Source organism: Parasteatoda tepidariorum, chromosome 3 (assembly GCF_043381705.1).
Source record: "Parasteatoda tepidariorum isolate YZ-2023 chromosome 3, CAS_Ptep_4.0, whole genome shotgun sequence".
NCBI classification, from domain to species: domain Eukaryota; kingdom Metazoa; phylum Arthropoda; class Arachnida; order Araneae; family Theridiidae; genus Parasteatoda; species Parasteatoda tepidariorum.
Genome location: NC_092206.1, coordinates 90680798 through 90694288, shown reverse-complemented (window position 1 = coordinate 90694288; position 13491 = coordinate 90680798).

Sequence of the window (13491 nt, the reverse complement as noted above, 5' to 3'; positions counted from 1 at the left end):
TAACAACCAAAGTATTTGTTACAAGTTTATTGCTGTATTTTCAAAAATACTTATTTTCATTTGTAGTTTATTATCGGTCTCTCAAACATCCTGAAAGCTATAAACCAGGGCTCGAAAAAACTCAGAAATTTTGCCCGTCCCCGAGGACGGCTTGTCCAACAATGCACCCGTCCTCCGTTGAAACCAATCCGTCCCTTTTAAATAAATGAAAATATCATTTTCTCCTATTTATTACAAGCATTTANCATAAAAGAGAACTTTGTGCCACTCTAAACACATCTGAAATTGCAAAATAATCCGCTAAGTATTTCTTAAGCAATTTTAAAAAAAATTCTCAATTATGTTATTAGTTTTTGATTGAAAAAAAAAGACTGCTTAAATATGCTTCATTTGCTTGAATATGAAGATGGAAATAATAGTTAACTTGCACATGTTTCAAGTGTTCAATGATACGAATCATTAGGTTTTACTCTCGGATACCGCAGATTTTCTAGTTTTCTTTTTAAATTTTTTCGTTGACAACTTTACATCGCAGATTTCAAATCATTTTTTTTTCTTCTCATTCATGTCTAGCAAGTTGGTGCCTGTCTTTAAGCGCTTGAAAAATGTTAACTTTTATTTCTATATTCATATTTTTAATAAGCCAATGAAGTTTTTTAATAAAGTATATCATACTATTTCAGTTTCTTTGGATTATTTATCGAATATGTCATGTAATGTGGGAAGCTTTAATCAAACTTTCATTTGTACTTCAACGGTCTTTTTTTTTTTTTTTTTTTTTTNGGTTAATGTTTGATACAATTTAAAAAGAAAAATTATGTTGCACAAAATATTTATGTTTATACTTTATCAGTTTCAATGTTTAAGTTTGTGAAACTGATTTCTAAAATAATGCTCTTCAATATGTTTCAATTTCCTAAAAAAAATAATAATCTTATGATTGTTATAGCTGGAAAAAATTTGCAACTTAAATGAAAATTGTATGACACATTTTAACAAAAGAACTTTTACATGTTATATTTAGGTGCAAATTTGTAAAATTTAATTTCTGAATTGTTCTTTGTAATATACTAAAATTTAGCCAAAAGTATTCATTGCACTACCTTAACTAAAACACTTGAAATTTTTTTCTTATTTGAATTTTCCTTTATTTATTTATGAATTGAAAATTTTCTTCATATTTAATTTTAGTACATATGAGCTTTCTATTTAATTTCGATGATCTCTTAGTATCTCTATGTCAAAAGAAAAAAAAAAAATCTCTTGTCTCAAGTATTTTTAGTATTTTAAAAGAAAATATCTCCCACTGAGCACTTTAGAATCTATATGTTTTGTAGTTAAGATTTCTTTCAGTAACTAACTTGCAATAAGAAATTTAATTAAACAAAATTATAACAAAATTTTTTTTTTAAGTATTTGTACTTAAAAAAGAAATGTGTGATACAAATATTTTGCATATTAAAAAAAAAAAAAAGTTCAAGTAATTTTTAAAAAATAATAGTAATTTATGAAAAGAAAATTTACTTCCAACTTAATTCTGGAAGACCTTCCTACTGATAGTTTAAGTGTTTTCTCATTTTATTTAAAGTATTCCTACGGTAAAACAAAATTTGTGACACATGTTTTTGATATATAAGTTTTTTAAAAAGAAGTTCGTCTATAACACTTTTGCACAATAACTTAGATTTCTTAATTAAATAAAAAATTTAATTTTCCTCAGAGTATCTGTGCATAAAAGACAAATTTGTTTCAACGATATTCTTGATATATAATTTTTTTTTTAAATTCCCAGCTAAAAATTAGGAAAAAAAAGAGATTTCTTTTAGTAATTTATGAAAAGGAAAAAAAATTACTTCCTATTAAGTTTTTGATTAAGTTTCCTATTAGCAGGAGTCTATGTTGTTCTGATATTTCCCATTTTCCTGATAAAAGATATTTTGTCCTGGTTTATTTTAGCTTTGTGTCTTAAAATTCCTGATTTTTTTGGCATGTTCAGAACATTCCATTTTCTAAAAATACATATTATTAAGAGTACAAATGTGTATTTAGATTTTTAATGTAACATATTTTGTCATTTAATTATCACGTCAGTAAAAATCATAAAATTCGAAAGTTGGAACTTAGCGACCATTGACTACTTGTATGCATGGTTCAGACGGGAATTGTTTCAGACTTTTTGGGGGCTTCAATGACTTTAATGAAGAAAAAAAAATGTATTAAAAATTTTACACTATCAAATTTTAATGGTGATGGATTCGAGAGTCACACTCTTATTTATTATTTTCAGCAAATGCAATAGTAAATCTTATAGGATGGAGTTTTGTAGTTTTTTAATTATTGATTTGTCTCTTTCAGCTGATTTGAAAAATAGTTCATACCAATCATCAATACAAAAATCATAGAATTTTTCAATGGTGAATATCCACAAAATTTAATCGTAACATCTTATATGCGGTAAATTCACTGTGTTTTGGTTTCCATATTATAATGCTACTTTAAAATTATTTGAGTTAGACTCGTAGATGGGGCTAAGCCTCAAATGACAGTGCCATACGTATCCCAGAAGATTTTATTAAAAAAATAAATTTTATCCACAAAAAATATTATTTATGCTGGTTAATATAGTATTCGTACTGATTTATATTTACACTAATATGTATCTAATACACAAATATAGAAGATTGAAAATAAACTAATAAAACTAGACCGTTTTATAGACTAAACTCAGTTTTCCAGACAGACATGTTGACCCAAGAACTCATTTATTTATTTATTTTTATTGTCTCCTCTCAATTTTTTTAAATATTTTTTGAAGGAAAAAAAATTATTTATTTTTTGTTTTACAATTTTTCTTCTTTTTTCCTTTTTTATATTTTAATTCTTTTTTCATTTATTTTTTTTCTAGATATATCACATTTCAATGGAATATTCTGAGCCATATCACGCAAATAATCCATAGTTGTACGCAGGGTCGGATTAAGTTTACGCGGGGCCCCAGGCCATTCAAATTTTTGGGGCCCTTTGATTAAATTTTTTTATCGTATATTTTTTATTTATTCAAATATAAAAGTATTTATATATCTTTTCATCTAAGAAAGCATATTTAAAATGAAAATAAATAATAATAAATTAAATTTTACTTTATATTATTAAATTAGAACTAAAAAATAATAACATTTTGAAAAATCATTGTTTTTCTTAATTTTTTTAAATTTATTTTCAAAAAATCTATTTTAAGGGGGCCCCTAATCATTAGGAGCCCCAGGCCATGTCCTAGTCTGGCCTAATAGGTAATCCAGCCCTGGTTGTACGATTGTTCCTATCTGAAATTATAGTGGAAATACGGTATTCTTTTTCAACGTATTGTCCGCGAATAGGCGAAAGAAGTCTGCCACGAACGATATCCTCTGATCGATGATGCACTTGATTCTATTCTTATTTAATTTTGTATTGTCTGATAGTACTATAGAGCGTGAATTGCAGAATTAGCATTTTTCAAAAATTAGTGATTAATCTGAAAAATTATATCTGTAAATCAGCCAGAATTTTTGTAATTTAGTTGTCTGGCAAGCACGAACCTGTTGGGCAAACGGAGGTTGATAATCGAGCATCGATTATGTATATAATTCTGATTCCTTCACTTTTCCTACTTAATTCCACTATTTGATTCTGGTACTTTTATCCTAAACTTAAAATATTTGTACATAAAAGAGAACTTTGTGCCACGTCCATTCAAAATATATCAGTTTATAATATTGTATTTTCTTAACGTGTTGTACTTTTTAATAGTCCAAAAGTAAGTAGTAAGTCCAATGCGTATGGTTCGCTTTACCATCACCTCTCTAAGCTTTTTTTTTTAATTATTATTTTTATTTACTTGAAAAGATTAAGTAAAAAAATATTTGCAATAAAAATCTTTAATCTCTGTTTTTTTCTTCTTCTAAATTTTAATTGTTATAATGGGAAAATATTAAAACGCCGCATTTATTTCTTTAATCTTGCTTTCTTTCTTATTTTTTTTTTTTAATCTTTATCAGATTGTTTACAGCTCTAGTTTTTTTAAACAATGATCTTATAACTGTTGATATAAATAATAGACTTTTTGGTCCGCTTTATCTTTGTAGTGCCAAAGAAAAATCGCCGAAAAGGAAAAAGACAATCCTTTGCCGAACTTTATTAAAGGACCTCCTTATCAATAATATTCGGCAAGTAATTAGAAAATAAACGGAATATTTTTTTCTTTCATTAAAATTCGCATTTTTACTATTATTATTATTTTTTTAAATGGATACATTATTTAGGAATATTTTATTTTATGCTGCGTTGACATTTAATATGCAAAATGGGCTCACAAATCTTCTTTTAGAACGTTTTCAAGAAAGTTTTTTTAATTAAAAAAAAAAAATTTAATTCGATTTAAAATGTTCCGATATTGAAATTTCTACAGGTTACAATGAATAAATTTGTCTACACTCAAATTTAAATTCAGCGTTTTTTACTATTAATGTCTATTATTGGAAAACTGACACGTGCACCATTTTTTTTATTTACTCACGTGATATATTTTTAAAAACTTAAGAAAAGATTGAGTCAGTTCCCCTGTACGGGGCTTTTGAAGCTCGCTCCAAATTCTTCTGATGATGCCGTTCGGAAACAAACTGATGAGTTTTGTTCTTTCTTTCTTATAAATAAGCAATTTTGTGTAAAATTTAAATGTTTTGAAAGCAAACTTTTCATTTTAATACAAAATATTTTTCTCTCTTGCACCAATAATATTTTTCGCCTCTTTATCATCAAAATAAAAGTTTTTATAAAATATACATTTAGAAATTGAGAATTTTATAAGTGCATTTAAAGTAGAACGTACAAATCACATTCAATAAGAATGTTCCCTAAGTTTGTAAAAATCATAAATTGTATGGATGGTGTTTTCAATATAACAGCTCAATACCTGTTACAATATACTGTAAACAATACCTGTACCTGTTACAATATACAATACATATACAGTAAACAATCTCGAGCTCAATACCTGTTCTAGTTCCGGTTAGAAAGTTTGCAACTGCTTACTACAGCTTATTCTGCGAGGCGATATTTTCAAACGGATAATTTTGTTTTCAATAAAAGAAGTAAATTAGATAATTTCTGACCTCAAATCTGCCGTATTTCATAGGATATTAATGTTATTAAGTAATTCTGGTGAGTTTAAAGTGAAAATTTGTTTTAGTTATTTATAGATATATTGTTAAAAAAGCCATACAATTTCTGTGGATACCTTAGGCTTAAAGTATCTTGCCATGTAAATTTCTATTGTTATCTTAGATTACCATAGGCGCCAAATTTCCCTCAGGTACGAGTTGTACCCATGACGAATTGTCTTTGCGACGAGTTGTGCTCAAGTTAAATTATTGCTGCAACGAAATGCCTCACTGCAAACTGTGCGCGACGAATTGACGCAGAACCTGCTAAGAACAAGTCTTTTTAATATTTTCGACTTGAATTTTATCAGGGCATTTCAACCAAACGAAGCTACATTTATAAGTAATGATATATTCCATCTATAAAATTTTACTTTATATCAATCCTTGATATTCTTTACTTCATATAAAAATGTCAACTAAGTTAACATTATTACCAAAACCAATAAAAATAACTGGAATCAATAATGATATTTGATGCAAAAGCCAAAAAGCGAGATCTCTCCCATTTTTGATCAATTCATCTAAAGAATCTTACAAATATTCTTCTCGGGTACTTCAAATGAAAGTTGAAGTATATGTTGACCTTGGAAAAAAAGATACAAAATCCACTTAATATTCTAAAGCATGCGAATAATTGTCGTCAGCAAAACGAGACAAATAATTATTTACATGATTTCGTGTAAAACGCTGTATTAATGAAGAGCTCTCAAGGAAAATATAGTATTAGAATCTAGTTACAATTGATTAATTCATGCATTTGACGTATACAAAATTTTTATTCAATGTTAGTGTCTGGAATGTTGAAAAGTAAAAAAGCTAAATAGAGTTATATAATTATAATTTATGAGCGAATTATATAAGCGGAACGAAGGAGATTTTTTTGAAAGAACATTTGAAATTGTATTTAGTAGCTAATTTAATGAGAGTAAGATACATTTCTTTCCATTTTTGGCTATGTGATAACTGTATTAAATGATGTGCTTAACTGTGAGCCATAAAAGAAAAAAAATGGGGAAAAAAACAAAACTGCTAGTTTTTTATTACGGTAAAATCAGAATTGTCAATTTGCAGAAAAATTTCGGAAATTATAAAAGTATTGATTGTATAAATATCTTATTTTGATCTTCAAAAGAAGTAAACAATTCTTGATTATCACCGCTTGTTAATAGTTAAAAGATATGTATTTACTTTGTATAAGTTCCCAAAAATATGTATTTATATTATAATTGTTAATAATAGTGGTTATTACATGTGGTTTAATCTAGTGATTTCCAAATAGTAGTATTTCGCGGAGCCCTAGGGTTCCGTGAGTTTTTTTTCTCAGTTTGATTTTTTTAAAGAGTTTGATTTTCAAAACCTGTAATTAAGTTTCTATCCAATGAATAATCCGCTATTTATTTAATATTTTCGTTGTTTTTATGAAATTATTTAATTGAAATGCTCGTGAAGAAAAAAAAAATTCTAACAAAAATGTAATGAATGAATTATGAAGAGGACATTCATTTATGAAAAATTCCTTTTTTTCGTATTTAATTAAAACAACCGAATTCTACGATGTTTCTCTGATAATAATTCTCAACGTTCATATTCTTTCTTTTTTTCTTTTTATTTTAATGAAAGCTACATTTTTACTCATTCATTTCCAGTTTATGCATGCATCAAATTCACAATTCTTGCAGATGTCGCTAAAGACCTGTAAATTCAACTGTCTGACATATAAAACCTAAGTTTTACGACTGATATTGATAAAACGATATGATTAAAAGAATTAATTTCATTCGTTCATTCACATTTTCATATTCTTCATTCACATTTTTAAAATAATTAATACAATTTAAATCATTACATATTACATTCTAAATCATTACATCCTAATAATTAAAAGTGTTTTGTTAATTTATGCATTCGCATGAAATGTATGCATTAAGTCTCCGGGTACCGTCAAAAGAAGTTCGATCATTTAGGGTTCCACAGAAGGAAAAAAAATTTGGAAAAGTTGGTCTAATCAATCTTGACTTGACTTGATATGAGTTGGTACGAAGTACCCGACAGCGAGGCATCTCCAATTCTTCATCTGAACTGAGCTCTGGGGCGATAACTCCACTGTTAGGCGTAAAAAAACAGTGGATGGTGACGTGGTACATTCAGTCGAAGCTGATCAAATTGTGCAAGGTCTAATCAATCTAAAATATAAAATAAATAAACAGGATCCTAGAAGAGTGAGGGGTTTCACCCTCCTCCCCCCCCAAAAAAAAACGGACTACCCAGAATAACTTTTGATTTAATGATCGGATCTTTACGTTATAGGATTCATTCTTAATGGTTTGAAGCGGTGACCTAAAATATTCCAGTTAATTACTGCAGACGTTATTTTAAGTTGCGAAATAAGACACAAAACCGTACTTTCTCTGAATAAACATACCTTTTTTTTCCGACGCATTCAGATTTCTGAACCCTTAAATATCGGGGATAGCCTCAATCTGGGAAATAGGATCACAACAGTGTGGTCCACCGAGAGATCCAAAGTTTGAACCCTAAATGTTCATTTAACTTTTTACGTGTTTCGCCATAACTCGAGAACTTTTTAAGCGAATTGAAAAATGTTTGCACACAATTATGAAATGAAGCTATCCAAAGATAATTCCATGCAAAAAATTAATTTTAGTAAATATTCATCATTTTTTTATGACTTTATTTTATAGTAGTCGAAAAACTTTTGAATCGTAAGTTATCCACTTTTTCACATAATTTTAAAGTGTACAATTTTACACTGCAAAATACAAAATTTCAGCGAAATCGGTCGAATACTTTCTGAGAAATCGACTTTTAAAGAAGTCTTATATTTAAAATTCAATTTCTCAGGATTAAATATAGTTGGGGATAAAACCATTGTAAATCAAATTTATCAAATCAAAAATGAAAGTATAAATCATAAAATTTACTACCACCAGATATTATTTTAAAAAAATGTTCCGTTTTAGCGAAAGAAGTTAGCACGTATGCAATTTGACCGTGTCTGGCATCAGGGCTTTATTTTCAAACGTATTAATTATGATATCCCGAATGATCTTATTCTACTCCTAAATAATTATCTAACTAATAGGAATTTTCATATCAAGATCAATAATTACTTAGATCCTACAGTATTCTCCGGATGCCCCCTGACGGGAGCGGGACGGGGTTCAGCTTTGATCAAGATCAATAACGCTCTACCAGGTGTATCAGGGCTGGGATTCCGCAAGGATACATCCTCGGTCCTGTACTCTATCTGAAAATATTCTTCAGATTTCCCAAAATTTGACAGCATGAAAAACATCACCTTTGCACTTTATGCGGACGATACCGCTATGCTAAGCAAATCTATTAATCCAAAACAGGCTGTAAACAACAACAGAAAAATCTTACAACATATAGAAGGCTGGTACACAAAGATAGCCATCCATACTAAGTCATCTCTCATTGTCATAAGAAAATCTCGTAGAAAGAAATTTAAATATCCTGATTCAACGATACCGTACCATATGTACAAAAAGCTACCTATCTCGGTGTGACCATCACTAATGCACTAAAATGGAAGGTACATAACATATAAGCAACATTCTCGGAAGGTGCATATAAGAGATTTAAAGCACTTAAAACAAAGAGGACACTTCACCTTCAATGTATCCGCCCTATCATAAGCTACGCTGCTTGGAGCACTGCCACCATTACTTAGAAGAAGAGACTAGAAAGCACTCAAAATAAATTTCTTAGGGGACTCATTGGTGCTCCTAGGAACATAAGAATCGAAGAGCTAAGAAAAGATCTTAGTATAAATAAAATTGAAGAACACATATATCAGAATCATTTGCAAACTTTTTTAGTGACGATATATCCTGTAATATGTGTAACTCTTATAAAGATTTCGACTTGACCTTATTCGTGATTACATTAAGTTCAGCCCGGCAACAGCCTTTTTCTTATCTGAGGGGGTTCTGTCGCGTAAATTCTGTAAATGCTTTACTTTTGTAAATATCATTTTTTGTTCTTATTTCAATTGCGCTTTATTATAATATATAGATTTTTCCTTAATTCATTGAGGCGAAGTGGCTTGAAGTGCACCCGTGAAGCTCGGGGCTAAAACCCCGGGGGGAGGCGAGGCAGTAAGTCACAAATCCTCTTTCTCGTTTATATTTCATTTTTTATTTATTCACATCGCTTTAATTTTAATGTAGCTCAGTTTATGTCCCCATTTCCCCCCATTCAATTGAGCTTCAGCTATTTTTATATATTACTCCCACAGACGAATTAGTTAGAGTCCCTCGCGGGGCTTGTACTAAGATTTCTAATTTATATAGGCATGTATGCAGAGTGCCAGCTTTTTACACTTTTTGGGAAAATTTCTTTGAATGATAGCTAAGTTTATATTTTAATGTAATTAATCTTTGTTTTGTAAAATTGATTTAAAGTTATTTTCCATACCAACTACTTGTGAAGGATTCAAAAGTTTGCATGATGCGCCATTTTGTTCCAACTCTCCCGTGGTGAGGCTAATGTTACCAATTTACTGAAAATTCTCAAAACTTTAGTTTTAAGTCGTTTACTATAAAATATTTTGAGCCGTAACGGCTCAGAAGATAGAGCGTTCGCCTTCCAATGAGGTAAACCGGGTTCAAATCCCAACGATGACGGGTCGATACGAACTCTGCATCCGGCTTGCACCGACCACAGTGCAGACGCAAAATATCCTCAGTTATAGACGGATCATGGGTTAGTCATCCAGCTAACTGGGGAAATTTTTCGTGGTTTCCCTCTCTATCTAACACGAATGCTGGTTAGTTCCATCAAAAATCCTCCACGAAGGCAAATTTCTCCCACTACTTTACCCAGGAGTTCCCTTGTCTTCTGGATTGGGTTCAAAATGACAAGGCTACAGAATTGAACATTAGTAGTCGTAAACCCCAAAAATTGGGTCGGCTGTTCAACGACGGTTATAAAATATTTTGCAAAAACGCGTAGTAGTTGGCAATCCTGTGTATAGGAAGCTAATGAAAAGAAATTTTTTTTTTATCAAAGAGAAGGTCTCCTTTATCATTGACAATCGCAGCTCCTTACAGGACTGGAATTGAGTTGTAGGGGCACTGAAATATTCGACACATCGAAACAACTCACTAAAATTCGAACTGCCTACTTACAATGGATCCCATCACATGTTTGTGTCTCTGGTAATGAAGTCGCAGATAGCCAGGGGCACAACTGAGGTTGCAACTTCCGACTACCCCGTTACCTAGAAAGAAATTTTCCCTCTGAATAAAATCTGCGATAAAGAACTATGGTAAACCAGCTTCCCCCGAACACATCCTCGATTGTCTGGAATTTTCCTTAGAGGACATCCTCTTGCAATCAATTTTGGGGTGTGACTTTGCGGTTTAGACTCATGGATTTGATATAGCTGAGGCTATATTGTAAAGGATTGGAAGCAAAGACAACAACTGCTTTATCATAACGTTGCCACCACTTTTTAAAATTTTTAAAGACTGTACGAACCTTGGAAAATTTAAATGTTTTTACTATCGATGTCCCCCGATAGCTCAGACCCTTCGTGAAACGTACGATTTAGGGAAGTTAATCAACCAGGTAGAGATAATTTTATTCTTAACCTATTGAGAATTTCACAGTTCCTGTTCCTAGGAGGAATCCTAGAAAAAGCAGTGGATAATAGTAGTTCGGAAAAAAAAATACTCGAAAAACAATGATACGGAAATCAGGGCTGCTACTATGACAAAAAACTAGTTAAGAATGTTTCGCTCCTTTATTATTATTTTTTTTTTCGTGAGGGGGTGGTGGCAGTAAATATAACCAACCGGGAGTACCGCTTCTTTCCCTTGGTGATAACAATAATATATATATTTAAAAGTGAAATTTCTCTCAAGTAAAAGCATACAATTGTAAATAAGAAATAGAACTGACAAGGGCTCGACAATTCTTTTGCCAGACATGCTAACGGCATGTAATAAATAATTCCAATTGGGCATTAAATTTTCTCTCTTACATGCTCAGTAGAACATGTAAATATTTAATTAATTTTATACGGTGCATTATATTTAAACACCACCTAAAAATTTTATTATAAATAAGAATGTATGAAACAAGTAATTTAGCTTATTTCTTTTTATTCCCCTACATTATGATTATTAGCATGAAAAAAACCCCTATAGTTGTGCATAAATATGTGATTTTTTTTCATCTGTGAAATTTGTTTTAAGTTCGTTTCTACATTAAATAAATAGTTTCATTTATTTTTCATTAGCATGGATTGGAAAAAGATTTCTGAGAACATAAAAGTTTCTGGTATGTAATCGAAGTGACAAGTAATCATTTCATGTACATTTGTAGTCATGATAGCCAACAATTATCATCTACGGTTGTCAATAATCACATGAATTATAATTCCGAGTAAAAATCATGTAAACATTTACCACGATTGCTATTACATTGATTACTTATCACTTTGATGTACAATTACGGATAGTAATTGCACAGTGATCAATTATAAGTAAATAATTACTGTATACCTGTTATCTGTAATTAATTGTAATTGCGAACAAATCTAGCATTGAATTACTTTTTTCAGAAAACACCTTTTGTTTTCGTGTTATTTTCTCCAACTTAGCAAACAATTCTATCCATTTTCACACTAAATCCAAAAACAATTTCATGCGGTGTACGTTACATATCACATCTTTTGTTGGCGGTTATCAAACAAAAAATAAAAAACAAGCAGGCATTGTCTTTTTATATCTGTAGATTCTAAGATAAAAAAAATATTTTATTACAACACGGCCAATATAATGAATGACNCCCCCCCCCAAAAAAAAACAATTTTGGAAATATACTGTTATTACATTTTGTTTTGTTATTACATATACTTTCATCTGTTAATTTTTTTCAAGATACATTTCTTAATTGTTAAAAAAAAAAGAACGAATTTACGTGGTACGAAATGTGGAGGAATAGTGAAAATTCTTATGAATCCCTCGAATACATCGATTTAGTTGTTGAGGTCACACCGTTTTATCTAGCTGTAGCGGAGGCAATCAAAATTGGCCTAACTCTTCCAGCTATTACGTGCAGTATTGAACGCACTTTTAGTACAATGCGACGCATCAAAACATGGAATCAGTCTACAATGCCTCACGAGAAATTAAGTAGTTTGGGCATGCTCAGTGTGCATAAGAAAAGAATCAAAGATAACTCAGAATTCATTGAAAAAAAAAAACAGATTTGGACAGCTAACAAGACGATTGCAATTCTTGTTTGATTAAGCAATTTCTTAATTGTTACGTATCAATAATTACTTAATTATTTGTTTTCGAATAAAAATATTTTTAATTGTTGTTGCTGTTGTAGTTCATTTACGTCGCACTAGAGCTGCACAATGGGCTATTGGCGACGGTCTGGGAAACATCCCTGAGGATGATCTGAAGACATGCCATCACAATTTTGATCCTCTGCAGAGGGGATGGTACCCCTGTTTCTGTAGCCCGACGACCTGCACGCGAAGTCGAGCACTTTACGGTAGAACAGTTTAAAGAGGACCAATACCGCACACCCATCCTACGCTGACTGATCCAAGTGGTCACCCATCCGCACACTGACCGCAGCCAGTGATGCTTGACTTCGGTGATCTACTGGGAATCGTGTCTTGACGATCAGTCCACTGCGGGACAAATATTTTTAATAAAAAAATTTTATACTCTATAATTGTTTATAAGAAAAGCCAGGGGGTGCAAGTGCACCCCCTTGCACCCCTCTGCCGGCGCCCTTGGGCTCGACAATTCTTTTGCCAGACATGCTAACGGCATGTAATAAATAATTCCAATTGGGCATTAAATTTTCACTCTTACATGCCCAGTAGAACATGTAAATATTTAATTAATTTTATACGGTGCATTATATTTAAACACCACCTAAAAATTTGATTATAATTAGGAGTGTATGAAACAAGTAATTTAGCTTATTTCTTTTTATTCCCCTACATTATGATTATTAGCATGAAAAAAACCCCTATCGTTGTGCATAAATATGTGATTTTTTTTCATCTGTAAAATTTGTTTTAAGTTCGTTTCTACATTAAATAAATAGTTTCATTTATTTGTTTTCATTAGCACGGATTGGAAAAAGATTTCTGAGTACATAAAAGTTTCTGGTATGTAATCGAAGTGACAAGTAATCATTTCATGTACATTTGTAGTCATGATAGCCAACAATTATCATCTACGGTTGTCAATAATCACATGAATTATAATTC